This window comes from Schistocerca cancellata, chromosome 1, assembly GCF_023864275.1.
Source record: "Schistocerca cancellata isolate TAMUIC-IGC-003103 chromosome 1, iqSchCanc2.1, whole genome shotgun sequence".
In the NCBI taxonomy this organism is placed as follows: domain Eukaryota; kingdom Metazoa; phylum Arthropoda; class Insecta; order Orthoptera; family Acrididae; genus Schistocerca; species Schistocerca cancellata.
The window spans coordinates 626,956,599-626,970,949 of NC_064626.1; the positions used below are offsets into that span (position 1 = coordinate 626,956,599).

At 42.5% G+C, this 14,351-nt stretch overlaps 1 non-coding gene across 1 annotated transcript; it reads left to right on the forward strand.

Moving 5' to 3' along the window:
* Nucleotides 1–3,341: 3,341 nt before the first annotated feature.
* Trnat-ugu (transfer RNA threonine (anticodon UGU)) lies at nt 3,342–3,416 on the forward strand. Its single transcript has one exon. It is a non-coding gene; the product is annotated as a tRNA-Thr (tRNA).
* Nucleotides 3,417–14,351: the final 10,935 nt, after the last annotated feature.

The following is a 14,351-nucleotide window of genomic DNA, read 5'->3' on the forward strand; positions in this document are numbered from 1 at the left end:
TCACATCCAACTGCCCAACACTACAATAGCGAATATTACAACAATGCTAACTAGCCACAGACTGCACACAACACAGCCAGTGATTTTAATACAGAGCGCTACGTGGCGTTACCAATATAAAAACCTAAACAGCCTACCTACAAATTTTTGGTTGTTTGCAGGAAGGTGACTGCAGTACTGTTAATGCTTCAAATCGCTGCGCCACTGTACCGTAGTAAGCCGCTAGAGGAGACAGACAAAATACAGCAGTCTGCCTCGACTTTATGAGATGTGTCATTTTATTTTAGGCCTTTTGGTGGCACCCTCGTTAAATGAACTGCTGTACGATCTTTGTAGACGTCACATTTAGTTCAGATAGACTATGGTCGTAGGATGAGTCGTTTCTGAGACATGAAGTGGGGAGTGATTCGAGCCCTGATGCGGTACTCCCGGCGGCCGTCCGGAACACGGCCGGGAATCGTTCGCGCAGGAAGCGGCGCTCCGGTGTATGGTTTACGCGGCCGCGGGGACCGGCCTGACTGTGGGGCCGGGGCCAGGGGACCTGTTAGCCGCCTCCGCCGCCGCCACCGCCTCCGCTCGCCGCGCACGCCGGGCTTAATTATCGCGGCGCGTGACCAGCCTGCGTACTGCGCAGAGGGGCGCTAAACGGCGTAGCTGGCCAATTTGCGCAAACGGCGCTGCACGAGGTGCGGCTGTGCGGATTAACTTCTGCCTCTGCGTCTACATCCCGCAGTCTAGCGCCACGCAGCGACCGCAGCCGTCACACGGGTACCCCAGGGCAGCGCGCCAGTGTATGTGATCTAGTTACTGCGCAACGAAATGAGTGCGATATACAGGGGCAATTGGGAACTCCAAAACTACTCCATTACTAAAACTATCAATTTGGCACTAGGCTTCAAAGCCAGGTTTTTTTTAATGTTTTCAAACTTTTCTTTAAGTTTTCTTGGGAATACCCCTGGCAATGAGGAGTTCACTAGAATAATTGTATACATTAACTCAATAGGTTCATTCAACCCCAAACCTTGAGTTTCAAGCCTTTTAATACTTGCAGGTATGTGGGAAAAATGAGTGCTAATCACAGCAATGTCAGAAGCTTTTGAGTGGGTGACCATTTGGTCTGTCGAGCGCTGCTGGCAAGCGGGATGCACTCAGCCCTTGTGAGGCAAGCTGAGGAGCTACTTGATTGAGGAGTAGCGGCTCCGGTCTCGTAAACTGACATACGGCCGGGAGAGCGGTGTGCTGACCACATGCCCCTCCTTACCCACATCCAGTGACGCCTGTGGGCTGAGGATGACACGGCGTCGGTTGGTACCGTCGGGCCTTCCTAGGCCTCTTCGGACGGAGTTTGGTTTTAAAAGCTTCCTTGCACTGGCGAACTGCCGGAGCCTCTGCAATATCGAAGTCATTTACTACCCCTCTAATGGCCTCGAAATGTTCATTGTAAAACAACATGGCTTCGACCCACGTACCCCAACGAGTTACCACTGGTTCGGGGTGTAAAGGCATATTTGATAGTTTTTCTTTGTAGGTACTGATGCGAGCAGGCGCCTTTAGAAACACTTTCTTTGTGGATGAAATCAGTTTATCTACATTTACAAACGTGAACGTACTTCTTCAAGAAGGCGATCTACTCCATGAGCAAAGCACGTCACATGAATAAGATTGGGATAAAATACTAGGAGAGCTTTTCGTACTTTGATCAATTAGGTAGCACCATCCGAAATAAACACAAATAACCTTCAATCTGCAGAAGATTCTGGAAATATTATTGTAATACCCCCATTCAAAACTCTGGTGATCGTAGAATGATTTACTTTTTCAAGTTCTTTGCAGGCCGCTAAATAGGAAAAAGAAGGCTCTTCTTTTAAAGCACCAACAAGTAATTTTGCAATGTAACGGCCACTAGTGCCTGTAGTTTTGTCAACTGAAATCCAGATAATGCTGTCCTTGATTTCATTGGGTATTTCTTCCAGAACATTTACGCAAATTGTCGGTATGAAACTTTTACGCAATGTTGATTCGTATGGTATATTTTGTTTTAAGAAACATTTACGCAGGAAGCCATTGAGGATAGGGTTTGTAAGTTCGTGAAGAGCAATGAACGCTTCACGTAGGTCCATATTAAACCGACTTGTTTGGTTACCTTTGCACAAATCCCTGCTACTGCAACTTGCTGTTGTCAGAAGTTGTTGTCGTGGTCCTTTCTTCTTCATTCCTGCAGTATGAAGACTTTCCTTGACATGCTGGTCTGTTTGAACGCTATTTTTGCGCCAAAAGTTGTTCCCACAAACTCGACAATATAAAACAATTCCGTCATATGTAAACGTTCCATGATGATCAGCTATCCATGAAACGACTTTTCTCTTTTCGGGCGGCATGACGCTCAACACGTTACACACTACATGAAGTAAACACGTTCAACTGTGTACAGGTAAATAGAAAGTTAAACTGAAACAATGGACGTGCGACTAGAAGCTTGTGTTGTTTAATTTAATTGTTGCTGACGTGTACGGTATGACAGCGAAGGGGAATAACCGAGGGCTCGGGCGCAGAAGCATTGATTCTGTCTGCCTGTTCCTCTTCTGTAATGATTTCGCTGGGCTATGGCGTCTCGGTTAGCGATTGCACGCAATTCTAGGTCGCGGTCAATCTGTGACACATCACAACTAGATCGAGCAAGAGACCGCCCGTTCAATGTTTTAAAATATTTTAAACATAGAGCGAAAGTATGTACTGTCACTAGCTTGTAGTTAAAATATGCAATAACAGGTGAAAAGAAGCCGATTATGCAAGTGCATAAGCAGCATTCAAATGCATATAATCCGGTCTCTGATCATAAGATATACTGAACATGTCTTGAGTAATGGAATGATCCTCGTATGAAAGCTGTGTCCTGACAGACTGACTCATCATTATATATGACGGTAGTATCTGTTCCCGAAAGAACAGTTACCGTGGATGACCATGTAGCTTTGCTAGAAATGAAATGATAATTAAATGGACACACTAGCTGCAAACATGCAGCTAGGGTGTCCATTTAATTATCATTTCATTTCTAGCAAAGCTGCATGGTCATCCACGGTAACTGTTCTTTCGGGAACAGATACTACCGTCATATATAGTTAATATATGGCTTCCCGGCCATTGACCTTCTTGTGCGAACGCACACGCTATGCCCGAACTCGTACGGGACTTGGTAGATTAATCTACCACCAGTAATGAGTATGATGGGTAAACATCTATTAGGCGCACTACGAATGTAGTGGCGTGGACATGTTTGGAATGTGGATCTCACGGGGAGCGTGCAAGGGATAAGTCCCTGCAGACGCTCTATCCTCTGTGCCCGCGGTGGCTCAGATGGATAGAGCGTCTGCCATGTAAGCAGGAGATCACGGGTTCGAGTCCCGGTCGGGGCACACGTTCTCAACTGGTCCCGAATGAAGTACATCAACGCCTGTTTGCAGCTATGGTGTCCTTTTAATTATCATTTGACTCATCATTGCCCAGACCAGACCGCTAAAGATAGCTGCCTGACAGTTGGTGATTGTAGGCGTTAGATACGAAGGGGTTTTCCGAAATTACACCTGTAAGGAGGTGAAATGAGGGGTGAAAGGTATTCTGAAAAAGTTGCAATTAATGCAATTTTGAAGCTAGAACAACGAACATCGGTGTTTGGTTTCTCGACCAGAAATAAAGGAACACTTGTGTCAATACTTCAGGAAATTTAACCACTAACGTGATACAATAGTGAGTGAAATTTTTCTGGAAATAAATCGTTACTACAAATATTACTACAGAATTTTAAAGCTACATCTATGAAAAGCGGTATTTGACTTCTCAGTTGGACATTAAAAAAATACGTGTTTCAGTATTTTTTTTTAATTCAAGCCCTTAGAGAGGCAAATAATGGATTAAAGTTATTAAAATATCTCACTGTGAAAGCAAATTTGAAGCTAAACATAAGAATACTGAATTAGGATTCTCGGCCTAAAATAAAAGATATATATATATGTTTCCGTATTTTTGGAAATTCAGACCCCTCAAGAAGTGAAATAGGGGATGAAAGGTTTTATGAAATTATTGCAGTTTTAAGCCATTTTCTAAATTAAATCTATAGAAAATTTGGCTTCTTAATTAGAAATAAAAAAAATACGCCTTTCACTGTTTCTGGAGATTCAACACCTAAAGGGTGTGAAACATGGGATGAAAATTTTTATTAAAATATTTCGATATGTTTAAAAAGTGTACACCTAAAGCTATGAAATTTGGTACTTCACTTCTCGGTTAGATGAAGAGAAATATGTGTTATGGGATGAAAGAGTATATGGAAATATCACGACAAGTAGATAGAAGGCCCGAATCACGAAACCGTTAGACTCTACCTACCAAAATTGCTTTTTGATAATTAGTACATTCGGAAAAGACTTTGCGTCTATGGTCTTAATTAGCGTGATAAGTTAAGAAGGAGTTTCAATTTGTGAATAACATAAAAATTCAGTTAAAGAAAAACAAATAAATGTCTGTGGATATCATACAGGCTATGTGAGGGAAGTAGCGGACACTATGCTAGTAACATCTAAAAACCGTGGCGACCAAAAATGTTTCTGAAGTCAAAAAGAACCAAAAACGTGCATAGTGAAACGAGACCTTGGAATTAGTCACAAGAAAATGTTCGCAGCACGTAAACTGGATTAATCGATGTAATTGGGAACTGACTGACTTCAAATGGTTCAAATGGCTCTGAGCACTATGGGACTTCTGAGGTCATCAGTCCCCTAGAACTCAGAAAAAAATGGTTCAAACGGCTCTGAGCATTATGGGACTTAACATCTGAGGTCATCAGTCCCCTAGAACTTAGAACTACTTAAACCTAACTAACCTAAGGACATCACAGACGTCCATGCCCGAGGCAGGATTCGAACCTGCGACCGTAGTGGTCGCGCGGTTCCAGACTGTAGCCCCTAGAACCGCTAATCCACACCAGCCGGCAACTGACTGGGAAACCTACAAAATGCAACTGGCCGAAATAGCTGGAGTTACCGTAACTGAGTAACAAAAATAAGAATAAGCACTTATTGAAATGACAGAACAAACTTTGAGAGAAATGAAACCAGAGGGTATTACAGGAGTCTTATGAAGAACCTCATGAAAATGAAAATTTGTGGTAAGGACTATGGGACTAAACTGCTGAGGTCATCAGTCTCTAGGCTTACGCACTACTTAATCTAACTTAAAGTAAGTTACACTAAGGACAACACACATTCTCATGCCCGAGGGAGGACGCGAACCTCCGACGGGGAGAGCCGCGCGAACGGTGGCAAGACGCCCTAGACCTCACGGCTGCCTCGCGCGAAACTCATGAGCTACAAACCGCCATCGCTATGTTTATAGCGAAAGAAAAGTAGACTTTCGACTTCAAATGAGTAATATTGTAACATTCTAGCAGATTGCTTTAAGAATCTTATAAATTCTGACGAACCCATCCTCAGGTTCACAGATACCAGACCACAAGACAAATACGAAATCAAACGCCACATTGCCCGTCTTAAAACAGCAAAGCGCTTGGAGAAAGTACACTCCTGGAAATTGAAATAAGAACACCGTGAATTCATTGTCCCAGGAAGGGGAAACTTTATTGACACATTCCTGGGGTCAGATACATCACATGATCACACTGACAGAACCACAGGCACATAGACACAGGCAACAGAGCATGCACAATGTCGGCACTAGTACAGTGTATATCCACCTTTCGCAGCAATGCAGGCTGCTATTCTCCCATGGAGACGATCGTAGAGATGCTGGATGTAGTCCTGTGGAACGGCTTGCCATGCCATTTCCACCTGGCGCCTCAGTTGGACCAGCGTTCGTGCTGGACGTGCAGACCACGTGAGACGACACTTCATCCAGTCCCAAACATGCTCAATGGGGGACAGATCCGGAGATCTTGCTGGCCAGGGTAGTTGACTTACACCTTCTAGAGCACGTTGGGTGGCACGGGATACATGCGGACGTGCATTGTCCTGTTGGAACAGCAAGTTCCCTTGCCGGTCTAGGAATGGTAGAACGATGGGTTCGATGACGGTTTGGATGTACCGTGCACTATTCAGTGTCCCCTCGACGATCACCAGTGGTGTACGGCCAGTGTAGGAGATCGCTCCCCACACCATGATGCCGGGTGTTGGCCCTGTGTGCCTCGGTCGTCTGCAGTCCTGATTGTGGCGCTCACCTGCACGGCGCCAAACACGCATACGACCATCATTGGCACCAAGGCAGAAGCGACTCTCATCGCTGAAGACGACACGTCTCCATTCGTCCCTCCATTCACGCCTGTCGCGACACCACTGGAGGCGGGCTGCACGAAGTTGGGGCGTGAGCGGAAGACGGCCTAACGGTGTGCGGGACCGTAGCCCAGCTTCATGGAGACGGTTGCGAATGGTCCTCGCCGATACCCCAGGAGCAACAGTGTCCCTAATTTGCTGGGAAGTGGCGGTCCGGTCCCCTACGGCACTGCGTAGGATCCTACGGTCTTGGCGTGCATCCGTGCGTCGCTGCGGTCCGGTCCCAGGTCGACGGGCACGTGCACCTTCCGCCGACCACTGGCGACAACATCGATGTACTGTGGAGACCTCACGCCCCACGTGTTGAGCAATTCGGCGGTACGTCCACCCGGCCTCCCGCATGCCCACTATACGCCCTCGCTCAAAGTCCGTCAACTGCACATACGGTTCACGTCCACGCTGTCGCGGCATGCTACCAGTGTTAAAGACTGCGATGGAGCTCCGTATGCCACGGCAAACTGGCTGACACTGACGGCGGCGGTGCACAAATGCTGCGCAGCTAGCGCCATTCGACGGCCAACACCGCGGTTCCTGGTGTGTCCGCTGTGCCGTGCGTGTGATCATTGCTTGTACAGCCCTCTCGCAGTGTCCGGAGCAAGTATAGTGGGTCTGACACACCGGTGTGAATGTGTACTTTTTTCCATTTCCAGGAGTGTAGTTGCGAAACTATGGAAAAATGTCGCTCAGGGATCAATTGAAATTTTGAAACAGCAAATAAAAGGAAATTGGATTGATATAGCACTATTCAAAGGCTAGGAAGCAGCCCTAATCCATCCGTTGCACAAAAAATAATCCTCTTGTTAGTTCCAGAATGCATGACTGCTGATACGCTTGATGTAGCTGACAGAGATCTAAGCTTATTACTTAGAATTTTTGCTTCTTCGCTATCTTTCACATTTTGATAACATCTGGTTCCTGGTCAATGGGTTCATCTCCGTGAGCCTGTTTTAGAGACCTTTCGATTTCCGTTTTGCGCTAAAAGTAATTTTCAAAAAAGCTACGGTACCTCGAATCCCAAAGAACTGTAATCAGTGGGTAGCTCCGAATCGAAGTTAAGAAATGTCGGAAAACAAAATTTACGACGATCCTTTTGGGCGATCAAACGTCGTGCTCTGCTTTACGGATTTTCTTCTGTACGTCGATTTGCTTCTGTCTGGAGTATTACGCGGACGCCCGACGGCACTCAGAAGTATAATTTAGAGCTCCCTGCAGGATTTGGCTGGCAGGAAATGCGCTCAGGATGCAACGGAAGCGGCGAGGGCGAGGCTGCCGGCGGGGGAAGCGGCCGCACACCGGCCTCGGCGTCCAAGGGCCATTCCGCAGCCGTCATCAACTATTTAGGTTTAATCCACTTCGGAAGCTGGCTCCGCAAATTCCCACCAAGGGCGCCCGTGTTTTGTGTTAGTGCTGCCCGCTGAAACTGGCATGGAATATGTCAGCTGGTCTGAAAGTTGCTAGCTCTTAGGTAGCTGTCCACTAAAACAAATTTCACCTGTTTTGAAATTGCAGGTAGCATTATTTTCTACATCTGTCATGAATCACCAGAAATGAGTTAGTGAAACTGGTTTCCAGAGGTTAGCACTGCTGGGGGCAACAGACGTAGTAATGAGAGACATGCTTCGTTATCTAAAGTGATTACTTGGCTTGAAAGAGGAAAGTATATTATGAGTGAATTTCTGGGTCAGTGATGATTACAAACATGAAAGGGCTGTTAATTTTATAATAATAATTATTAATCTTAACATTGGCCACGAGAAACGTTTTGTAGAAAATACAAAGATCTGGTTGCTTAGTAGCACTTCATTTCTCACACATATTAGGGTTCTGGTTATTTATCATATCCTGAATCTACCTCGTACATTCTTTATGTTCTCAGCTTGATTTTATTTAAAAACATCGTTCATCAGTTTCTTCCAATTAAACAGTTTCCTGTGACATGAAATATCTTGTAGGTAGATGTGATTACAGACAACATATGTTCTGAGGACAGTAGAGACGAATCATTGCAGCTCAACTAGGCGTTCTAGCAAATAGACACCGCAAAACAAAATATATATTATTGCTATTTAATGACATTTCTACTTAGGTGTATTACGAAATGCTACAGACTACAAAAGTATAGCTTACAAATCAAAAAAGTGATATTACAAAAATGGTTCAAATGGCTCTAAGCACTATGGGACTTAACATCTGAGGTCATCAGCCCCCTAGGCTTAGAACTACTTAAGCCTAACTAACCTAAGGACATCACACACATCCATACGCGAGGCAGGATTCGAACCTGCGACAATAGCAGTAGCGCGGGCCCGGACTGAAGCGCCTAGAATCGCTCAGCCACAGCGGCCGGCAGTGATATTACAAAATAAGATTAATGAACAATGGGCACAACCAACCAATTTTATTCTTACTCGGTTCTGAAATTAATCTTTTCCTATGAATAATGATTCCATGATACTTAACGTTTACGAAAAAAATCCTCAGATGCTTACTCAACAAACTGAAATTCTTCTCTCAGTATTATTTATAGGCATTACTCTTTAAGAGGATATCCGATCGTCATCCATTTCTTCCTGTCATATAGCAACGTCTCATACACTAAATATTCCTAAAATATTTAGTATTTATTAGAGTCTCTTCGTTCCTTCGTACCGCTGTAGCTATACAGATAGATTCATTAAGAAAATAGATAATAGCACATACTTTACAACTCGACCTGGGAAAGAGTCTATTATTCTCATATTATCAATTTATTGTATATACTTAATATTCCTGTGTCATTTTTACAACAACAAAGCCACGTCTTTAAAATTTATTCTTTGCTTTCTTGCAAATTACGTGCACTGTAGGCTGGCACAGTTCTGCTCTCTATGCGTTCGATGACAGTAAAGGTCTTCTTAGTTGTAGATCAACAATCGACAACAACAGGTTTATCTTCTTTTTCCACATGTTTCACAATACGATCATACCGTAAACGGTTTCTACCACCTAATGACTGTCTTGCTACTACCAATACACGCAAAGTGGTAATAAAAACTAATTCAACAAACTATAAAATCTGTCAAATAACTGTGTACTTGATGATAAAAATATCAACCTCTCCTGACAGTATTGTATGTGGCGGAGCTTGTCCTCCCGTAGGCATAGACATTTTTATTTCTGCTCAAGAATTCATAGGATTCTTTGCCTTCCCTTGGGCCAGTCAGGGATAACGAAGGAGCTTGGCGTTCCGCTACAAATCACCTACAGTTCTGAAAAAATCCGAAAATAGTCGACTCCAGAGACAACAAAACAGCGAAAACGAACAACACTTCATTAATTCTGGCTCCACAGAAGAATGCAAAGTTTACCACCAGGTAGGATGACTGGCAAAATCGAGCACATATATTGAAGGAATAATATAAAAATCGCCTTCACAACGACACCTGTGATGAAAACAAATATGACATGAATTAACAAAGAATGAGAATAATTACGAACACTCGGTGGATGCATGTCACGAGCGTGTCATGAAATATCTAGGCCACAAAATAGAACGTTCAACATACGATTTAAAGAACTGTACTACCCAAGCAACAGAAGTGCTACAGACGTCCATCTTTACGTGGAATTAACACAAAACTAGCCGATTCATGTGTGCACTAAAACTTGTAGAGAGTTTCTTTGACATGGACTTGATGTGGGATAGTTCGCAGCTCGTGGTCTTGCGGTAGCGTATTCGTTTACTATGCACGGGATCCCGGGTTCGATTCCCGGCGGCGTCAGGGATTTTCTCTGCCTCGTGATGACTGGGTGTTGTGTGCGTTTCATTATCGTTGACTCGCAAGTCACCGAAGTGGCGTCAACTAAAAAGGACTTGCAATACGGCGGCCGAACTGACCCCCATGGGGCCTCCCAGTCAACAATGTCATACGATCATTTCATTTCATGATGTGGGGTAAAATGTATATTCCTACCTTGTACTTTCTCCATATAGTTTGTATGGTTACTAGATTATTTTTGGTATTCAGTGAAAGTGATGTGAACTCTATTTTTATTAAATGTGTCATTCTTCATAGTTGCACACCGGATATTTATCTAACGGAAGTCTTCAATAGTCAATGTGCTGCGCCACAGAGGTTCCGAGTACAAGCAATTAGAACTTTGTTTATTAGGTGCATTTTCGTTCCCAGTAGTTTCAGTGTGAAGTAAGTTAGGGAGTCGGGTGCTGGTTAGGCTGCTGAGTAATCTGCAAATAACAAGCAGACCACAGAGCTGTAAACGCAAAGGATGTTGAATTGTGGAAATATGTCTTTGTAAAGATTGGTTTGGGAAGTGTGAAGATGATAATGCAGGTAATATTGTCCCCGTACTGCTTGCTCGCGGCATAAAGGCAAATTTTCGGTGATTTATCTGTATTGATCTGGATTAGTTACATTGATTGTTCAGATGTGATCGAACAATGTTATCTACTCACATAACTTGCACTCAGACTTACAGAAGTACCACTCCGTAACTACTCAAGTGATGAAGTAGTTTACTCTCGTATAAGCAGTTTTTGTAAAGATGGTTGTAATTGTTAAGGAATTAGAGTTTCGTATTATAGTTTTGGAACTCCAGTCTCTTTCAACCATTTGATAAGTCAAGTTTCTATCACCACCTTCTCACGAAAATTTTGTTTTTGGCATGTGTGTTGCCGCATTGCACTGAGCGAAACAGTTATCCGAAAGTAAAGAGTGGTATGCTTAACACAGCTGCTTGTCCTTGCATTTCACTTGCAAGGTTTTCCTTTCTATAGCTGGTTTGCTGGTATGTGGTATTTTTATTTTCACCACTTTTGTGCAGTACCTAGTTTCTGTTGCCAAAGGTAAGTTATGAAGATTTTTTACGGTCAGATTAACATTTCAGTCGTGGAAGAATAAGAGCATTTTCAGTTGAGTTTAGGATTTCAAAATTATTGTCAGGCTCAATTTACGTAATGTTCAGTTCAGATTTCGTTCTTCATGGAGAAATTCTTACTCTTACACTGTAGTGTTATATTAGAGTGTGCATCATTTAACGTTTGGAATTTTATTCAGTTAGTTTCCATTCGTAAATTTACAGGGCATTTTAAGAAGCATTTTTTAATTCTCTCAAGTCCCGTTTGTAATTTTAGATAGCATTTTTAATCTGTTAGCTTTCTGTATTGGAACTACAAGGCATATACTGCAACGTCATGCATTGTAGTGATATTCAGTGCACTGCATGATACAGAATTTTACACCATCGTTTATTTAGATTAAAGTTCATGGATATGTAGTTTTATTGCTAAAAGTTAATCGCAATACAGTCATACATTTTCAGCAGGATTTGACTTTTTTTTTGTCTGATAACGTTTACGCAATCACACCACCTACATTGTTAACGATTACAACACAGAAATATACGAAAGTTTAAGAACAAGAAACTAGTCCTATTTAGTTTAACATACAACAGCAACAACAAAAACAACAACATATAAAATTATGGTGTGCGTACTGTAAGACCTTCAGTACACACACCATCAGATTATTTGACTTGTCGCTCTAATGAAGTAGGCGAGTGTCAGCAATATGTCTCGTGGTCTTATTGTGGCGTGTTTATCTTCTGCCATTAGGTCAGACAATAGAAATGCCACTTGCAAGCTTAGAGTAGCAGATTGACGGTGACAAACTTTAAACAGAACTTGATTAATTTTCACACACATTTATTAAAATAATAAAAAGGTGTAGACATTATGTAACTTGATTCTGGATGCTGTTTACAAATGACAATCTGAAGTTCCTTTGGTCTTGGTATGTTAATCTTATTCTCACATGTCTCTGATACTTGACAAAGTGTCTATTCATTTCTCTTCATGGCTATGTACAGGAATATGATAATCTTATTAGGCGCACACTGAAACTTGACTACAGACTAATGCAGACTGATTAATCGGAGGTCTGTACACTCGTTATAATACCTCAGGCGTTCAGGTATCACTGCACGAATGTGATCTGTGAGGAGAAAAGGTTCTACGTTAGCAGCAATCTCATTGGCTGCGTTACATATTAATATGCGGATCAGCGGAAGCAGAATTTGGTCCGTCTCTTAGGTAGCGCCATCTCGTAGTGCGGAGACGGACGAGCGCCGCGCCTGCGCCGTTTTGCTTAGATGGACGCGCTCTATTGGGAAAGTTGTATACACGCTGACTACGCGGAACTATGTACACAACAAAAATGTAAAACAGTTACAAATTATAGCATTAGACACATCACTTAACCACCAAATAATTACACATCCACATTATTTCCTGTCTTAGTAAATGATACTTCCATTCTTCATCCTTTCTTTGACTGCATCTGCGCTTTTCTTTTTTCCCTCCATGCTCCTATGTTCCTCTTGTTCGTCTTTCGTGATACATCTCTTGAAAGTATTTTTTCACTTTTTAATACGTACTGTAACATTGTATATTTTGTATCAGTGGTCGTCAAACTGCGGCCAGAATCAAGTATTCATGTATTCAGTGGTTCTCAGCCATACTATATAATAATATAGATCTAACAAGTAACATCCGAATTAAAAAATGTCAGCTAACGCTGAGAGCTTCTTGCGCATGAACAACCAAAAATTATTATAGACACTGTAATATTTTAAGATGTACTTATTTTTAATTAACGTTGGTGAATTCGGACGTGAGCTAAGTGAAGTTTGCCGATTGGTCAGGGTCAGAATGATACGTATGTAGCGCGGCCACCGCAGGGTTGTTAGAAATGTCACGGGGAATATTTTACAGTCATCCAATAACGACAAAATACGAACTTACACAACTGGCACCGATCAGCTGCTATGGCGTAAATGTAAAACAGAAGCGACATGGATTCATCAATAGACATAACAGAGACGATAATCTTTAATCCTTTATCTACGATCTGACCTCAGAGGTCCGTCCTTGATGTTACTAACTGCACATTTTACTTTAATGTAGTTTTAAAACTTTTCCAAATTTGTCAACTTAGTCATAATTTTGGATTTTTCTTAAAACTTACCTACGGTTTTGTGTTAAAGTGTTGGTTTATGTTTCCTCCCGCATGGGCCTAGCAGGCCCGTAAGGTTCGAAGCAATTTTTCAGCAACCCGTTGTCTGTCTGCGCAGTGTCTGTTACTTCGTTTGCCATTGTTGATTCGAACTTTTATTCTTTCAGTGTTCAACAGTCCTCCTTGTAATAAGCACATCTTTTTTGGTGCGTTATTTCATGACAGTTGTGTGTTCTATAAACTAAAAACGTTACGGAGAAGAGGACTGTCAGATAAGGAGATATGGGAATTGTTGGAGCAGTCTTCTGATTCTGAAAATCCATCTAGTGAACGTGAATCTTTCAGTGATGATAATGAAGTAGATGTCGCTGAAATCTCAGAACTACACGAAGGTGCTGATCATGAAGAACCTCTTTACTAGTCAAGAAATCAGTTTTAGAGTTTTGAAAATGGCCGACCACTGTTCAGTGAAATTATGACTCCCGACGACTTCTGTGCTGTTCTGACGGTGTTCAGCTTTGATAAAGCAACAGTTTGACGTGATTTTGGTCAAGTGAAAAATTAGAACCAATCAGATAAGTTTTTGAGATGTGGGAAATTAGCCTTAAGGGTGCCTATATTGAAGGGTGGTGCATGACTGCGGACGACCAGTTGGTCACATTTCCAGGTCGCTGTCCATTTCAGCACTACATCCTAACAAAACATGGAAGTTACGAATGAAGTTCTGGGCAATTTGTGGCAGTACAACAAGCTATTGCTGGAAAATGAAAATGTATTTGCGGCTTGGAGAGAATGTTAGGCAAACACTGGTGATTGAACTTGAAAAGTCGGAACGTTGTATCACCAGTGATAATTTTTTTACATCTCTCGATTTGGCTCGTTACTTGTTGTCAAAATATCTGACAGTTTATGACTAACCAACGGTGTCATCATCACAAGTAAAACGGCCGCAAGCTATAATAACATACAATGGCAAAAGGCGGCTTGACACATGGACAAA